Here is a 16,629-nt window from a genome sequence, read left to right as displayed (position 1 = left end):
AGCAGCCATAAATATGAATAAAAATCAAAAAATAAACATAGACATAGAATTGTGCAAAATGTCTTATGGACCCGCATAATTTCTGAATTCTCTTAAAAATGAAACTAACATTAGATTTCCCACTGCGAAAACGTTGCCACAAGGTTTGCATCCAGTCAGCATCCAAACTATCTGTCTTTTAGACACCTGCAGCGCGATATTCCTCCACAATTCATGTTAATTCCTTACCGACATATGACGTACCAGGTACGTCATATGCCGACTCCCTCACTTTTTTGCAGACTTGCAAGCTGAGCTCACATCTCTACCGGCAGATGGTGGCTGTGATAATTAATCAGCCATCATCTGACTCTAACATTCGGACTCGTGATCGGAAACGCTAGCAAAATTTCTTAAAATCCGGAAAAATCGCCAACGTTCGATTAACAACTGTTAAGAGGAGACTTTGTGCAGCAGGCCTTCATAGTAAAATATCTGCTAGGAAACCACTGCTAAGGACAGGCAACAAGCAGAAGAGACTTGTTTGGGATAAGGAACACAAGGAATGGACATTAGACCAGTGTAAATCTGTGCTTTGGTCTGATGAGTCCAAATTTGAGATCTTTGGTTCCAACCACCGTGTCTTTGTGCGACGCAGAAAAGGTGAACGGATGGACTCTACATGCCTGGTTCCCACCGTGAAGCATGGAGGAGGAGGTGTGATGGTGTGGGGGTGCCACTGTTGGGGATTTATTCAAAACTGAAGGCATACTGAACCAGCATCCATCCGGTTTGCGTTTAGTTGGACCATCATTTATTTTTCAACAGGACAATGACCCCAAACACACCTCCAGGCTGTGTAAGGGCTATTTGACCAAGAGCAAGAGTGATGGGGTGCTACACCAGCCTCCACAGTCACCAGACCTGAACCCAGAGGGTGAGCTGGACCGCAGAGTGAAGGCAAAAGGGCCAACAAGTGCTAAGCATCTCTGGGAACTCCTTCAAGATTGTTGGAAGACCATTTCCGGTGACTACCTCTTGAAGCTCATCAAGAGAATGCCAAGAGTGTACAAAGCAGTCATCAAAGCAAAAGGTGGCTACTTTGAAGAACCTAGAAAATATAAGAAATATTTTCAGTTGTTTCACACTTTTTTGTTAAGTATATAATTCCACATGTGTTAATTCATAGTTTTGATGCCTTCAGTGTGAATGTACAATTTTCAAAGTCATGAAAATACAGAAAAATCTTTAAATGAGAAGGTGTGTCCAAACTTTTGGTCTGTACTGTAGTCATGCGAAAAGAAAAGAGGTGGAGAAGTAAAAGGAGGAGGAGACACAGATATAGGCATGTCATGCCCTTCTAAAATCAAGAAAGGCTGGAGTAAAAATCTAAAATCAGCCTACCAACACCCAGACGTCGTGACAAGAAAATTAAAAAAAGAAATATCTTTAGGTAGAATGGCGGTTCCATTCAGAACAATTTCCTTACAAGACGTAGTGGTATCCCCGTTGGGAGTCGTGCCAAAAACGGAACCCAATACATTCGGACTAATCCACCATTTGTCATATTCAAGGGGCAGGTCAGTAAACGACAACATCGACGCGGAACCAAATACAGTAGTATATACTGTACCTCCTTTGACAAGGCAATCAGGCGGATCAAGAAGTTGGGAAGGGTCACCCTAATGGCCAAAACAGACATTGAGGGGGTGTTCCGATTACTTACTACATGTGCCTCCGAATAGTGTCCGCCTATTGGGCTGCTTCTGGGAAGGAGCATACTATATAGATCGCTGTTTGCCCATGGGGTGCTCCATATCCTGCTCACTATTTGAGGCGTTTAGTTGCTTCCTCGAATGGGTCGTCATGGACGTTTCTAAGGGGGCACATATTATCCATTACCTCGATGACTTCTTATGCCTGGGCCCAAAAGATTCGCCACAGTGTGAATACACGCGGTAGTCCACCTGTGAGAAGAAGAGAGCTGGAGGGAGAGCGGACACCACAGAGCCGAGGGGTTAGAAGGAGAATGGAAGAAGGGAAGAGGGAGAGGGAGGTAAGGGACTACAGTGGAAGGCCGACCTGAGCTTCCCCACGTTCCTGCTGGGCGGGGAACAGCCCTGGGAAGAAAAGTGTAGCCTCGGCGTCCCTGCCTCCTGCTAGGCAGGGACGCCGTTCCCCTCACCTCTCCGCTCCGTGCCCGGCATCCTCCTCTCACTCTGCTTGCTAGCGCGCGCTGCTTCCCAGTCACTGTGCTTAGGGCTCGCGCGCGCACGCTCCCTCTCTCTTAAAGGGGCCGCGCGCCGTCCTAAGGAGTCCCTGGCCAATGGCCGGAGGATCTCACCATATATAAGGCACCTCCTCCAAAATGGAGGTGCCCGAGCAAAGTTGTTTGCACTGTGACTTCCTGTGCTTCAGCCCTCAGGTCCCGCTGCTAGCCGGACTTCTCGTCCTGCCTGCCAGCCTGTTATCCACCAGTTACTTGCCTGTTACTTGTCTTGTCTGCCAGACCGCTCACCTGGGAGCGTCCATCAGTTACCTGCCTGTTACCTGCCTTGTCTGCCAGACCGCTCTCCTGGGAGCGTCCACCAGTTACCTGCCTCGTCAGTCAGACCGCTCACCTGGGAGCGTCCACCAGTTACTTGCCTGTTACCTGCCTTGTCTGCCAGACCGCTCACCTGGGAGCATCCACCAGTTACCTGCCTATCTCCTGCCTCGTCTGTCAGACCACTCACCTGGAGCGTTCACCAGTTACCTGCCTGTTACCTGCTGTCTCCGTCAGCCCGCTCACCTAGGAGCGCCCGCCAGTTACCTGTCAGGTATCCGCCTCATCTGTCTACCCAGAGACAGTCCCCGTCACTTGCCGTGACCACCTGCCTGTCTTCCCAGAGACTGTCCCCGTCACTTGCCGTGACCAACTGCCTGTCTACCCAGAGACTGTCCCCGTCACTTTCCGTGACCACCTGCCTGTCTACCCAGAGACTGTCCCCGTCACCTGCCGTGACCACCTGCCCGCTTACCCAGAGACTGTCCCCGTCACTTGCTGTGACTACCTGCTTGCCCTCCCTGGGAGTCACCCGCTTCCTTACAAGGACTTCCCCTTTGTATTGCAGCTCAGAGGTTCCACCTCCCAGATCCGTTACAAAAAGCCACTTGCTCATCCCTTTGAGGTTATGGGCCAGAGCGGGCAGAGGGACTACGCTGGAGTGCGAAGCCGACACGGCCAGGCCGTTCCTGCCCATGCTATCTCCGTATCGCCGGGTTTGTGCCCAAGCCGTGGAGAACCCTGACGGCCAATACCCTCTCCCAATACTGATGCCTGTCCGCTGGTGGGTCGAGACCCCCTGCGGTGGAGGCAGGTCTAAGCTCTGTAATTTAAAGTGGCTCTGTAATTTGAATGAGTGCACTTTAAATCTTTTTACAAGGATCTATTGGAGGGCAATCCTGGTGCCAGCTCCAGTAGCATCCACTAAAGCTGTTGCAATTAAAAAGCTTTTATAAGGATCGAGATTGGCGGTCCACCGCAAGGCGTGCTACCGCCAGTCCCAGCCCCTTTGCCTTGGGGCGCCTCCCCGATGCTCTTGACTGAGTGTCCCGGGGGCCCGAAACATTTCCTTTGAAAAAATTAAGTGTCCAAAGCACAGGTGGTGTAGCTTGCTTAACAGCTGGGCTACTCCGCTGACTAGCAGACACTGCTACTAGGCTAGATGCAGTTAAAAATTGTTATTAGATGCAAAGGCGGTGTAGCTTGCTTCAGATGGGCTACTTCGCTGACTATGAGACACTGCTACTAGCCCAAAATGATTGGCTGGGTTAGATGCAGTAAAAAATTGTTATTAGATACACAGGCAGTGTAGCTTGCTTCACAGCTGGGCTACTATGCTGACTAGCAGACACTGAAGCTTTGGAGCAGACCTCTGATTCCCAGGCTATAGCATGAGTAAACAGCTCTTCAGACTCAACCATCTGTGTTACCCCAAGCCATAGTGTATGAAGTTTCTTATGGTTAAAAGGGGGGGGGGAGTGACCCGACCCACCTGGAATTGACGATGCCAACGTCACGTAAAACACAGCAAGGGGACTCCAAAAAGAGTCTCCATTTTTTCCAAAAATTGTGGCACAGACACCACTTAAGTGGCATCAATTGCCCCAGAGTTGCTTAAAATGGTTGGTGAGGTGATTTTCCCAAATCCTCAAGCTTTTAGTCTCCCCAGGATGACACAGGGGTAGAAAAGTCCTTGCGGATCCATGATTTGTTCATCTTTATGAACGTGAGTCTGTCTACATTGTCAGTGGACAGCCGCCTGTGCTTATCTGTCAGCACACCACCAGCAGCACTGAACACATGTTCAGAGAGAACGCTGGTTGCGAGGCACGACAAGATCTCCAAGGCATGAGTGGCGAGCTCAGGCCATTTTTCCAGATTGGAAGCCCAAAATGAGCAAGGGTCCAGTGACACAGTCATGGCTTCTATGTTCACTTGGAGATGCTCCTGTACCATCCTCTCTAGGCGTTGACTATGTGTCAGACTTCTTGTCTCCTGTGGCCTTGCAAAGGATGGTCTAAAAAATTGGTGAAGCGATTGCACAAAATTGCTGTTACCAGCAGATATGATGTTACTGTTACGGTTTGAGTGATGAAGACTCGACAGTCCCACGGTTGGCAAGTTACAACTGTGATATTCACTACGTGCACCACTGGTGTTTTGTGGAAAAGCAGATGTAAGATTCTGTAACAGCATCTGCTGATACTCCTGCATGCATTCCCTTTCTATGGCAGGAATTATTTTGGCAAATTTACTTTTGTACCGGGGATCTAAGAGTGTGGCAACCCAGTAGTCGGGATTACTTAGAATTCTGACAATCCGAAGGTCATGTTGCAGGTAGAGCAGCAAGAAGGCACTCATGTGTCTTGCGCATCCAGGAGGACCAAGTCCTTGTTGTGTTGGTGGCGAGGTAAGAATCATGCTTCCTTCCTCTGCCCTCTCCCCCCAACCTCGCACAACAGAAATGTGATCAAGGTCTCCCTCATCTGATGAGTCTTCCATGCCCATCGCCAGTTCGTCCTCCACTTCTTCCTCGGCTCATGCACCTTCTTCAACAATTTTGCTGCTACCATGCGCCCTCGCTAAACCCTCTCCCCCACCCTCCCATGCCTGCCGCCTTGGTGCTGCCAACCGTCTGGACCTTGGAGATGTTATCCCTTCCGCATACGACTCCTCCTCTACTTCCTCCCCCTCCTCTTGTCCCACCACCTGACTCCGAATTCTGTTTAACGTGTGCTCCAGCATGTGAATCACCGGAATAGTCATGCTGATAATGGCATTGTCAGCACTAAACATCTTCGTCGCCATTTCAAAACTGCAGAAGGGTGCATAGGTCCCTGATCTGAGACCACTCCTGCAGCGTGATTTGCCCCACCTCTGGATCTCATTGGCCCAGGCTATACGTCAGAATGTATTGCACCAGGGCTCGTCGGGGCTGCCACAGTCGCTGCAACATGTGCAGAGTTGAATTCCACCATGTCGGCACATCGCATTTCAGCCGGTGAACTGGTAGGCCCAACAACTCCTGTAGAGATGTAAGTCATTGAGCTGCGGGATGCGATTGGCGGAAGTGAGCACACAGCGACTGTGCCCTCTGCAGAAGGCCATCTAGTCCGGGATAGTGGGCTAAAAATTGCTGGACAACCAGGTTCAACACGTGAGCCATACAAGGCACTTGTTTGACATTGCCCCGGCGAAGGGCCGCACCCAGGTTTGCAGCATTGTCGCACACGGCCTTCCCTGGCTGCAGGTCCAGTGGAGCCAACCATTCATGAAACTCGGTCTCCAGAGCTGACCACAACTCCTCAGCTGTGTGACTCACATTTCCCAGATATTTCAAAGTAAACACCCCCTGATGCCGTTGAGCCCTGCTGCCAGCATAGTAAGGAGGTGTGCAGGATTCCTTCTGTGCAGTTAGAAAGCGGGTCGCATTAACAGACAGGCTTTGGGTGCAGGAGGAGGACCGATAGGAGGTTGAGGAGGCAGAAGCAGTGGAGGAACTTCTAGATAAAGAGGATTGACGCACAACTCGTGGGGATGGCAGGACTTGAACAGTAGCCCCTTGTCCTGCTGTCACCATAGTTACCCAGTGCCCAGTCAGCGACATGCAATGCCCCTCTCCATGCATCTGGTACTGGGGCACTGCGACAGACATAAGGTCTCGAAAATCCTCTGTTTCCACCAGGCGGAAAGGCAGCATTTCTGTAGCCAACAGCTTGCAGATGGTGAAATTCAACCTCTTAGCTTTGTCATGGCTAGGAGGAAATGGTCTTTTACTTGTCCACATCTGAGGGACCGAGGGCTGGCTGTTGTGCTTAGACGGGGTTGAGTAGGGTGTCCCCGTCAAACTGCTGGTCTGTGAGGAAGATGCAGGCGGACATGTTAGGTTGCCTTGATTCAAAGGTGGTGCTCTCGATGTCGGAGAGTGCTCAACACCAGCTGGTGTTTCCACTTCCAAATGAACTGATGACCTGCCAATCACACTGGTCTGCGTCCAAAAACATGTGTGACTGCTGTCCCCCCAGTCACAGAGGATGAAGAGGCCACAGATGCACAAGATGGGGCAGACGGTGGTTGGCCCGGCCCGCTAGGCCGCATTGTAGCAAGGGTGAGCTTCCCACTGCAACTTATGCTACATATCCATGTGACGGTTCATGCATGAAGTACTCAAACTATGGATTTTTTGACCTCTATTTAGCTTTTGGTGACAAATGTTACAGATAACATGAGTTGGGTCATCCTTATCGATCTGAAAAAAAGCCCAGGCTATGCAAGACTTAGAGCCCATGCGACCTGAAGAGCCACCACGACTTGTGGTCAGAGGCAGAGTTGTGGTTGAAGATGCAGTTGTTAACGCGCTTCCAGTACTCCGTCTCTGTCCAGGAAGGCGCAACCCAACCTCGTCGTCAATAGCATCCTCCTCCACCTCCTCTGCTGACCTCATCGACTGGCTGACTGTGGGTTGACAGTAAGTGGGATCTCCAATCTCGTCATCATCACCCTGTGTGTTCTCACACCCGTCGTCCTCAGAGCCAACCTCTTCCTACCCTGACCGAAAAGTCAAGTTGTCGCTCCAATTTATTATTATTATTATTATTTATTATTATAGCGCCATTTATTCCATGGCGCTTTACATGTGAAAAAGGGGGTATAATACAAGAACAATTTCAATAATCTTGAACACAATGTGACAGCGACTGGTACAGGCGGAGCGAGGACCCTGCCCGTGAGGGCTCACAATCTACGAGGGATGGGTGAGGATACAGTAGGTGAGGGTAGAGCTGGTCGTGCAGCGGTATGGTGGAGCGGTGGTTACTGCAGGTTGTAGGCTTGTCGGAAGAGGTGGGTCTTCAGGTTCCTTTTGAAGGTTTCCACGGTAGGCGAGAGTCTGATACGTTGGGGTAGAGAGTTCCAGAGTAGGGCGGAAGCACGGGAGAAATCTTGTATACGGTTGTGGGAGGAGGAGATAAGAGGGGAGTAGAGCAGGAGATCTTGTGAGGATCGGAGGTTGCGTGCAGGTATGTAACGGGAGACTAGGTCGGAGATATATGGAGGAGACAGGTTGTGAATGGCTTTGTATGTCATGGTTAGGGTTTTGAACTGGAGTCTCTGAGCAATGGGGAGCCAGTGAAGAGATTGACAGAGAGGAGAGGCCGGGGAATAGCGGGGGGACAGGTTGATTAGTCGAGCAGCAGAGTTTAGGATAGATTGGAGGGGTGCGAGAGTGTTAGAGGGGAGGCCACAGAGCAGGAGGTTGCAGTAGTCAAGGCGGGAGATGATGAGGGCGTGCACTAGTGTTTTTGCAGATTCATGGTTTAGGAATGTGCGGATCCGGGAGATATTTTTGAGTTGGAGTCGGCAGGAAGCGGAAAGGGCTTGGATATGTGGTTTGAAGGAGAGTTCCGAGTCCAGGGTTACCCCGAGGCAGCGAGCTTGAGGGACTGGGGAGAGTGGGCAGCCATTGACTATGATGGATAGGTCAGTTGGGAGGGTTGAATGAGATGGCGGAAAGATGATGAATTCTGTTTTGTCCATGTTAAGTTTTAGAAATCTAGCAGAGAAGAACGATGAAATAGCAGACAGACATTGTGGGATTTTGGTTAATATGGAGGTGATATCGGGTCCAGAGAGGTAGATCTGTGTGTCATCAGCATAGAGGTGATAATGAAAGCCATGAGACTCTATGAGCTGTCCCAGGCCTAAGGTGTAGATGGAGAACAGCAGGGGTCCTAGAACTGAACCTTGGGGGACACCGACAGATAGGGGGCGAGATGAAGAGGTGGTGTGTGAGTGGGAGACACTGAATGTCCGGTCTGTTAGGTATGAGGAGATCCAGGATAGGGCCAAGTCTGTGATGCCGAGAGATGAGAGAGTCTGTAGTAAGAGGGAATGGTCCACTGTGTCAAAGGCAGATGACAGGTCTAGGAGGAGGAGGACAGAGTAGTGTCGCTTAGATTTGGCGGTTAGTAGGTCATTTGTGACTTTAGTCAGTGCAGTTTCAGTAGAATGGTGGGTCCAAAACCAGATTGTAGGCGGTCAAAGAGGGAGCAGGAGGAGAGGTGGGAGGACAGTTCAGAATGGACATGTTGTTCCAGTAGTTTTGAGGCATAGGGGAGAAGTGATATGGGGCGATAGCTAGACACAGAGGATGGGTCAAGGGAGGGCTTTTTGAGGATGGGTGTGATTGAGGCATGTTTGAAACATGAGGGGAAGACACCAGTTGTTAGTGACAGGTTGAAGAGGTGGGCTAGGGCTGGGATGAAGATAGTGGTAAGGTTTGGGATGAGGTGGGACGGGATTGGGTCAAGTTTACAGGTGGTGAGGTGTGATTTGGAGAGTAAGGAGGAAAGTTGATCTTCAGAAATGGTGGAGAATGTAGTTTTGGAGGAGGAGGGTTGAGTAGGTGTGGGGAGGGGCTGTGGGGGCTTTAGGCAAAAGCTTTGTCTGATGGTGTCAATCTTCTGCTTGAAGAATGAGGCAAAGTCTTCGGCTGAAATAAGAGGAGAGGGAGGAGGCACTGGGGGACGGAGGAGAGAATTGAAGGTGTTGAATAGTTGTTTGGGGTTGTGGGACAGGGAGGATATGAGAGATGTGAAGTATGTTTGTTTTGCTGCAGTGAGTGTGGACTTGAAGGTAGTGAGGGACTGTTTGAATGCGATGAAGTGCTCTTGGGAGTGGGACCTTTTCCATCTACGTTCAGCAACCCTGGAGGCCCGTCGCAGTTCTTTAGTTAGGCTGGTGTGCCAGGGTTGTCTGTTGATTGTGCGAGTCTTGGTATGCGTGAGGGGGGCGACCGAATCGAGAGCTGCAGCTGTTGTGGTGTTATATAAAGTGGCAGCAACATCTGCATCATGTAAGGAACTAATGTCTGTAAGTGGGAGGAGGGATTCAGAGAGAGAGTGTAGGTCAAGGTGTTTGAGATTTCTACGAGGGTATTCAAGTTTGTGGAGTGGGGATTGTTGCCCTGGGGAGGAGAGAGAAGAGAATGTGAGTAGGTTGTGGTCAGAGAGAGGGAGAGGTTAGTTAGAGAGGTTAGATAGGGAACAGAGGCGGGTGAAGATGAGGTCCAGCGTGTGGCCGTCTTTGTGGGTGGGTGTGGAAGACCACTGGGTAAGACCAAAGGAGGAAGTGAGGGATAGAAGCTTAGAGGCAGCTGAGAGGGAAGTATCAATGGGGATGTTAAAGTCGCCCATGAGGATAGTGGGGATGTCAACAGAGAGGAAATGAAGTAGCCAGGTGGTGAAGTGGTCAAAGAAAGTGGTGGCTGATCCTGGGGGGCGGTAGATGACAGCCAGTTGGAGGTTGGAGGGGGAGTAGATGCGCACACAGTGCACTTCAAAAGACGGGAGAGTAATTGCGGGCGGCAGTGGGATCTGGGTGAAGGAGCAGTTTTCTGAGAGGAGGAAACCTATTCCTCCACCGTGCTTGCCGTTGGGGCGGGGGGTATGGGAGAGGTGGAATCCGCCATACGAAAGTGCAGCAGGAGAGGTTGTGTCGAAGGGGGTGAGCCAGGTTTCAGTGATTCCGAGGAAGGAAAGCTTGTTAGTGATGAAGAGATCGTGAATGTAGGAAAGTTTATTGCAGACAGAGCGAGCGTTCCATAGAGCTCCTGTTAGTGGAACTGGGGAAGCGGGGGCTGGGCGGATGGGTGTAAGGTTAGAAGGGTTACGAGAGTTTGGGATAGATCGGGGGTAGGAGGTGGAAGTGAATGTAGGGATGTGGTGAGGAGGGCCAGGATTTGGAGAGATGTCGCCGGCAGTAAGGAGGAGCAGAGAAAGCGTTATTAGGTGGAAGCAGGAGAGGGCATGAGGTGGCTGTCTGTGTTTGGAGACAAAGGATTGTATGTTGTGGAATAGCTCTGAGGAAGAGGTGAGATGGGTGGGGAGAATGGAGGGAGAGATGAAGAGTTCCTTTCCAGGTGTAGGGATTAGGGGTGGTTGAAAGAAGTGAAGGATTAAGGGGGTGAGAGTGAAAACAAAAACAAACATTGTTTACTGTGACTTAGTATCCAGGTACCTTCAGTTCCCTTCAGGTTCAATTCAGGATTAATTCAAATTTCAGATACTTCAGCTCATGGACACTTAAGCTGAGGGACACAGACTTCAGTCTGACACAGACTCCTAGTTCTCAATATATGGCCTACAGAATGCATTCAGCTGTGAACCAGAGGGGAGTGGTCTGTGCTCATCTTGATCAGCTGATTAAGGCTGAACCAGATGTAGGATACTCAAAGGTTCAGTAAACAAGGTCATAAATGAAAGTGGGGGGTGGGTAGTGTAACTTGGGTCACGTACCATTAGTATATAGTAGGAGCAGAGAGATATAGGGAAGGCTGCATGGAAATCAGGATGGAAAAGTTGGGTCACGTACCATTAGTATATTGTAGGAGCAGAGAGATATAGGGAAGGCTGCATGGAAATCAGGATGGAAAAGTTGGGTCACGTACCATTAGTATATAGTAGGAGCAGAGAGATATAGGGAAGGCTGCATGGAAATCAGGATGGAAAAGTTGGGTCACGTACCATTAGTATATAGTAGGAGCAGAGAGATATAGGGAAGGCTGCATGGAAATCAGGATGGAAAAGTTGGGTCACGTACCATTAGTATATAGTAGGAGCAGAGAGATATAGGGAAGGCTGCATGGAAATCAGGATGGAAAAGTTGGGTCACGTACCATTAGTATATAGTAGGAGCAGAGAGATATAGGGAAGGCTGCATGGAAATCAGGATGGAAAAGTTGGGTCACGTACCATTAGTATATAGTAGGAGCAGAGAGATATAGGGAAGGCTGCATGGAAATCAGGATGGAAAAGTTGGGTCACGTACCATTAGTATATAGTAGGAGCAGAGAGATATAGGGAAGGCTGCAATCAGGTATCTGAGTCTCATCATTGTCTTCCTCATTGTCTCCACCAACAGGAGTTACAGTTTGGAAATGAGGGTCTACATTATGCTCAGAACATTGTTCATCTGGGCCTGGATCCGACTCATAAACATTCTGGGCCTCAGTGCAGATCATTTCCTCGTCTGGATTCACAGAAGCTCTGGAGCAGACCTCTGATTCCCAGGCTATAGTATGAGTAAACATCTCTGCAGACTCAACCATCTGTGTTACCCCATACTCAGACGGGCAGCTGTAGACTTGGGAGCTGTGAGGAAGCAAGTGCGATTGGGATGACACCTCTGAGGACTGGAGTATTTGTGATGTTGAAGTTGAGGTGGAGGAGAGCCCACTTGAAGGAGCACTTGATATCCGTTGAAGCACCTGTTGTTTTTGTGCCTCATCTGGAATTTGTAGCGATGGGCGTGTCCGTAAGAAAGGGATCGTATCACATTGTCCACGAAAAGAAGTAGACATCTTAGTTTGGCTGGAAGATGGTCTTTCTTCTGCAGATGTTACTGTTGCTTTAACACCTACTCCATGGACACAACCTTTTTTTCCCTTTCCAACACGCCTATTCCCCTTTCCACCAGCACAGCAGGCCTTTTGCCACTCATTTTGGTGGTTATGTGACGCCTCTACTCAGAAAGCCCGTGTTTTACCCTGGGTGTTGGGGGACTCGGTGTCGGGCCCTGCGTCGAAGAGATGGAATGCAGCCATGGCTCGGGCCCGACCCGTGCTCAGGGCTGTCACATTAGAAAGAGATGGTGTGGGCTATTCCGGGTTGAGTGGCTTAATTAACGACTGCGCCACCTGTGGTGCCTGGTGAAGGGTCACCAGCGCCGCTACAGTCCGCTGAGGCCTGGTGTCATGGCGGCTAGCGTTCTCACTGCTCCCCACAGGCAGAGCAAGGCCTCAGGGCAAGCAAGACAGGATGAAGGGGGATAGTAGTGCGGGGAGTTCGGGCACCGCGTCGCGTGGTATGACGCGTAATGAACAGTCCGGAGGCCATAGGGGTGAACTTCCAAGGCTTTACTCACTCAGAGACGTTAGCGGGAAGGCGACTCCCTGCTCCTCGCGGAGTCCTGCGGCCACCAGGGACGGGGGTCTGACTACCTCCGAGGCAGTCCAGTGTTCGGTAGCGACCCTACACCAGAGTGTTCCTGCACTACAGACTTCACCCTTTCCCGTCTGTGCGTGTGTAGATAGGCCGGGTCTCTCTCCCTCTGAGCTCCTCTCAGGTGTAGGGCTCGGGTGGCAATTCCTCTCCATCCGACGCCCAGCGGGATCCTCAGGGCCTAACCGGGCTTTCCCGTCCTGGACGTTGAGTACAAGGTCGGGTGTCGGGGGCCGGTACCCCTCTTGCAGCCGGAATCCCTCTGAATAGATCAGGTAGGCGAGGACAGGTGGCGTGCTCCGCTCCGTCTGCATCCTCCCCGGGACCCATTTGCTAGGGAGCCACACTGTAAAGCTCCCGGGCCTTCTTGATCCTGGTCCTCGGCCGGGTTGAGACATTCTTTGTCTGCAACCTACCTCTCGTCCCAAAGATCGGGGTACGAGGGCTGTGTCCCATGCCGGTGCAGGCCCACACAGGATCTGCGCTCCCAGAGGGAAGTCACATTACACACAGTAGTTTGACAGCACAGTGACAGCCGACAGACTAGCAAAGGCTAGACTGAAGGACCAAAGAACAGGACAGAAAGGAACCAAGATCAAAGATGGCATTCTATTAAATATGAAATTTGAATTATAACTAACTAGTTATTCCTCCACCCACACCCACTAACTGGTTCCTACCACTTTGTGTTCCCCAGTCTCCCTGTAACCAGGGGAGCAGCACCTAGTGCATACTAGCTCCCTCTGATGGAAATGTGGTGTTGGATGCAAAAGGCTAGGTCACTACCATCACACCGGGCTTACCTCAGAGGAGGAACACCATACTCCATTAAAGAAGTGCAGCATTCCTGTGGAGGTCGAACCCTCAGGGGCGCCACATTTAACTAATTGGCAACTCTGTAGTTGTTTGCACAAAAAACGATGGATGGAAACCGAGCAGAGCTGAGTGGCCAAACTGTGGTACTAGCCCAAAAGGTTTGGCTGGGTTAGATGCAGTAAAACAATTTTATTAGATACACAGTAGCTTGCTTCACAAGTGGGCTACTCCACTGACTACGAGACACTGCTACTATGTCAAAAAGGATTTACTGAGCTAGATGCAGTAAAAAATTGTTATTTGATACACAGGTGGTGTAGCTTGGTTCAGATGGGTTACTCCAATGACTAACAGACACTGCTACAGGCCCAGAAGGATTGGCTTAGCTACATTTAGCCAAATGCGGTGAAAAACACTTGCACAGCACTGGCACAGACCTGCCTGGCAAAAAGTGCTAGGAACTGCTGTAACCTAGCCCTCAAAAGGGCTGCAATTACAACTAGTCCCTACTCCCTAAACATATGTCTCTATTTAACAGCAAATTCGCTCCCAATTCGCACAGTTATACTGTATAGCACCCACAGCAGCAGCGGTGCCGTCTAACACTCAGCTGCAGCAGTGAGAAAATGGTGGCGACGGGGAAAATGGCTGGGTCTTATAGGGCAAGGACATGTGACATACACAGCCAATGACACATGCCCTTGCTTGTGTGAAAAAAAAGCACTTTGCTGCGTGTGTGTGCTGCTGATAGGCTGACTGACTGCACCACCCCACTGTAAATGCGGGGAAAAAATAAAAAATGGAGATTGGCATTATTTCTGCAGAGATCCATCCCATGCCACTCCCCCCACCCACTCTACATTGAAACTGTCTATTAACATTGATTAACAGTATTACTGAGAAAAAATCCAGTTATGATTTTGGTGCACGAACAGTTATCGAACATAACCTCGAACAGCCGAATTTTTTGCAAATCGTTCAGGTTCGTTGAACGGCTCGAACACCGCCCAAAACAGCTCGAATTTGAAATTGGCAAACAGTTCGAGTCGAACACCACTCATCTCTACTCTTGAGCAGGGGAGAAAGTTAAGCCCTCAGAATCAAATCCTCTGGTGGGCCCAATGTTTTTAATTTTGAATCTGCTTCTCAGTGGGAGTTGTATTTCACCACAGCCATATTCTTTAGCTCGGTGAAAGGACTGGCATAGAGGGAAACCGTATCTACTCCAGCTGTCATTTCTCCGTCACCACCAGGTTCCGCCCCTTGTCACACACGACCATGCCTGGCAGTATGTTCAGCGGTGAGAGACACAGATCAGACTGCTGTGTTACAGCTTTCAACAACTCTGCAGCAGTGGGCGGTTTGTCACCTAAGCATTAAGCATGCTATCTTCAGCACAACCTATTGCCGCTTGGCCAAGGCAGTGCTGCAGTGCTTTCAGCTTGTGACTGATGTAATCATTTAAGAGATGGAGGCAGAACTGGAGGAGGAGGTGCAGGAGCTGAATAACGTGATTACATTGAGGTTACATTGGCGAGTCTGTTGTTTATATCAAACAAAGACCCTACTATGTTTTTATTTATTTATTGCTTTTTACGTTATTTTTTAAGACAAATGCATTCACCGGGAAATGTCATTTTAACATTTTACAACCTTATCTGGAAATGTGCTGTGTGACACATCATCAGACACATTCTGTTTCATTTATGATGGAGGGACTCTGAAAGTCACAAAGCTTATTTTTGTAGGGTCATCAGGCAGCCCTTATATTCTGTCAGCCCTTGCTATTGTTAGAGAGCCATCAGCCGGCTATGCTTTGTTGTTCCCTTTATTAACGAGTGGGTATCCTAAACTGTTATTGCGTATGCAGTGACTGCAAGGGCTGCCAAAAATTTGGACGCAACCCAATACCCCTTTGAAGAGACATAGAGGAGGGTCTCAGTAAAAAAAATGTTCCTATTATAAAGGAGCAGGTCTTCTATAGTGGTAATGCCCATGCTGTGACTGCAAGGGCTGTCAAAAATTTAGATGCATCACAATGCCCCTTTGAAGAGACATTAAAGAGAGTCTCAGTAAAAAAAAAAATACTTCCATTATAAAGGAGCGGGTCTCCTTTAGTGGTAATGCCCATGCTGTGATGGCAAGGGCTGCCAAAATTTGGGAAAAACCCCACTAACAATTTAAAGACACATAGAGCAGAGCCACAGTAACGACATGTTCTCATTAGAAAGGAGAGGGTCTGCTATACAGTTAAAGGGTATGCAGTGAATGCAAGAGTCCACAACTCTTCAGCATTGTGTGGTTTGTCACCTAAGCATATAAGCTTCAGCACAGCCTGTTGGCGATGGCCGAGGCAGTGCTGCAGTGCTTTCAGCTTGCAACTCATGTGGTCATTTCAGAGATTGATGCTGAAGAGGAGGAGGATGAGGTTCAGGAGCGGTAGAATGTGGGGGAAACCACAAAAAGCTTCCATCTCCACCAGCCTAAAATGCAACATTTCGAGTGCAATCATTCGAGAAATGTGTGAATTTAGTAGTGTGGCCTGTGGGACGTTGGCTGCGTATTTGCGCTTGCATTCCAAGGACTGGGGTAGGGACAACTGAACACTGCGCTGGGACAATGCTGATGGTGCTAGTTGAGAGCGTTCAACGACAGGTGCTGGGCGGGAGGCATCTTGGCATGCGCCATGGACAGGGGATTGGTGTGCACACACAATAGAGGAACAAGCAGTGGTGTCTCCGCAGACACTGTTGCTGGACCCTGGGGTTCAGCCCACTTAGTCGGGTGCTTTGCTGCCATGTGCCTGGTCATGCTGGTGGTGGTCAGGCTGCTAGTTTTGCTATCCCTGCTGATGCTGGAATGGCAGGTGGTACAAATCGCCTTTTTGGGGTTATCTGCAGAGTCTTTAAAAAATAACCAGATTTGGGAAGACTTAACAGGTGTACTGGCAACTTCCGTCGTGTTGGCGTCACAAGGAACGCTTTCCCGCCTTGTGTCTGTAGCCACCACACTGCTTCTTCCTGACTGTTGTGGTGCTATGCCTCCCTCCCCCTATGAGCTGCAATCCTCGCTCTGTGTCCCCCCCTGCCAGGTTGGATCAGTTGCAATATCATCCACCACCTCGTCTTCCACTTTCGCACCCTGGTCCTCCTCCTTACTTTCTGTCAATTGTGTCTCATCATCATCATTCACCTCTTCCGACAGTAATTGCACTTTACCACCGTCGCTTTCGTGTGACCGTGGCTGCTCCAATATTTGGGCATCGCTACACGCGTTCTCCTCTTGACTCAC

General features: G+C 49.8%; 1 protein-coding gene and 1 long non-coding RNA gene across 2 annotated transcripts in view; both read right to left on the bottom strand.

Annotated features, from left to right (window-relative positions):
• Positions 1-16,629, bottom strand: part of LOC141171637 (uncharacterized) — a 599,137-nt gene that overhangs the window by 84,951 nt on the left and 497,557 nt on the right. The window lies entirely within an intron of this gene.
• Positions 1-16,629, bottom strand: part of LOC141171635 (indolethylamine N-methyltransferase-like) — an 81,422-nt gene that overhangs the window by 1,368 nt on the left and 63,425 nt on the right. The gene's annotated exons all lie outside the window — the stretch shown is intronic.

The sequence above is a fragment of the Phyllobates terribilis genome, unplaced genomic scaffold (genome assembly GCF_046119375.1).
Source record: "Phyllobates terribilis strain yellow unplaced genomic scaffold, ASM4611937v1 Scaffold_12__6_contigs__length_324123572, whole genome shotgun sequence".
Lineage (NCBI taxonomy): Eukaryota > Metazoa > Chordata > Amphibia > Anura > Dendrobatidae > Phyllobates > Phyllobates terribilis.
This window is presented reverse-complemented; position numbering and strand designations above follow the sequence as displayed.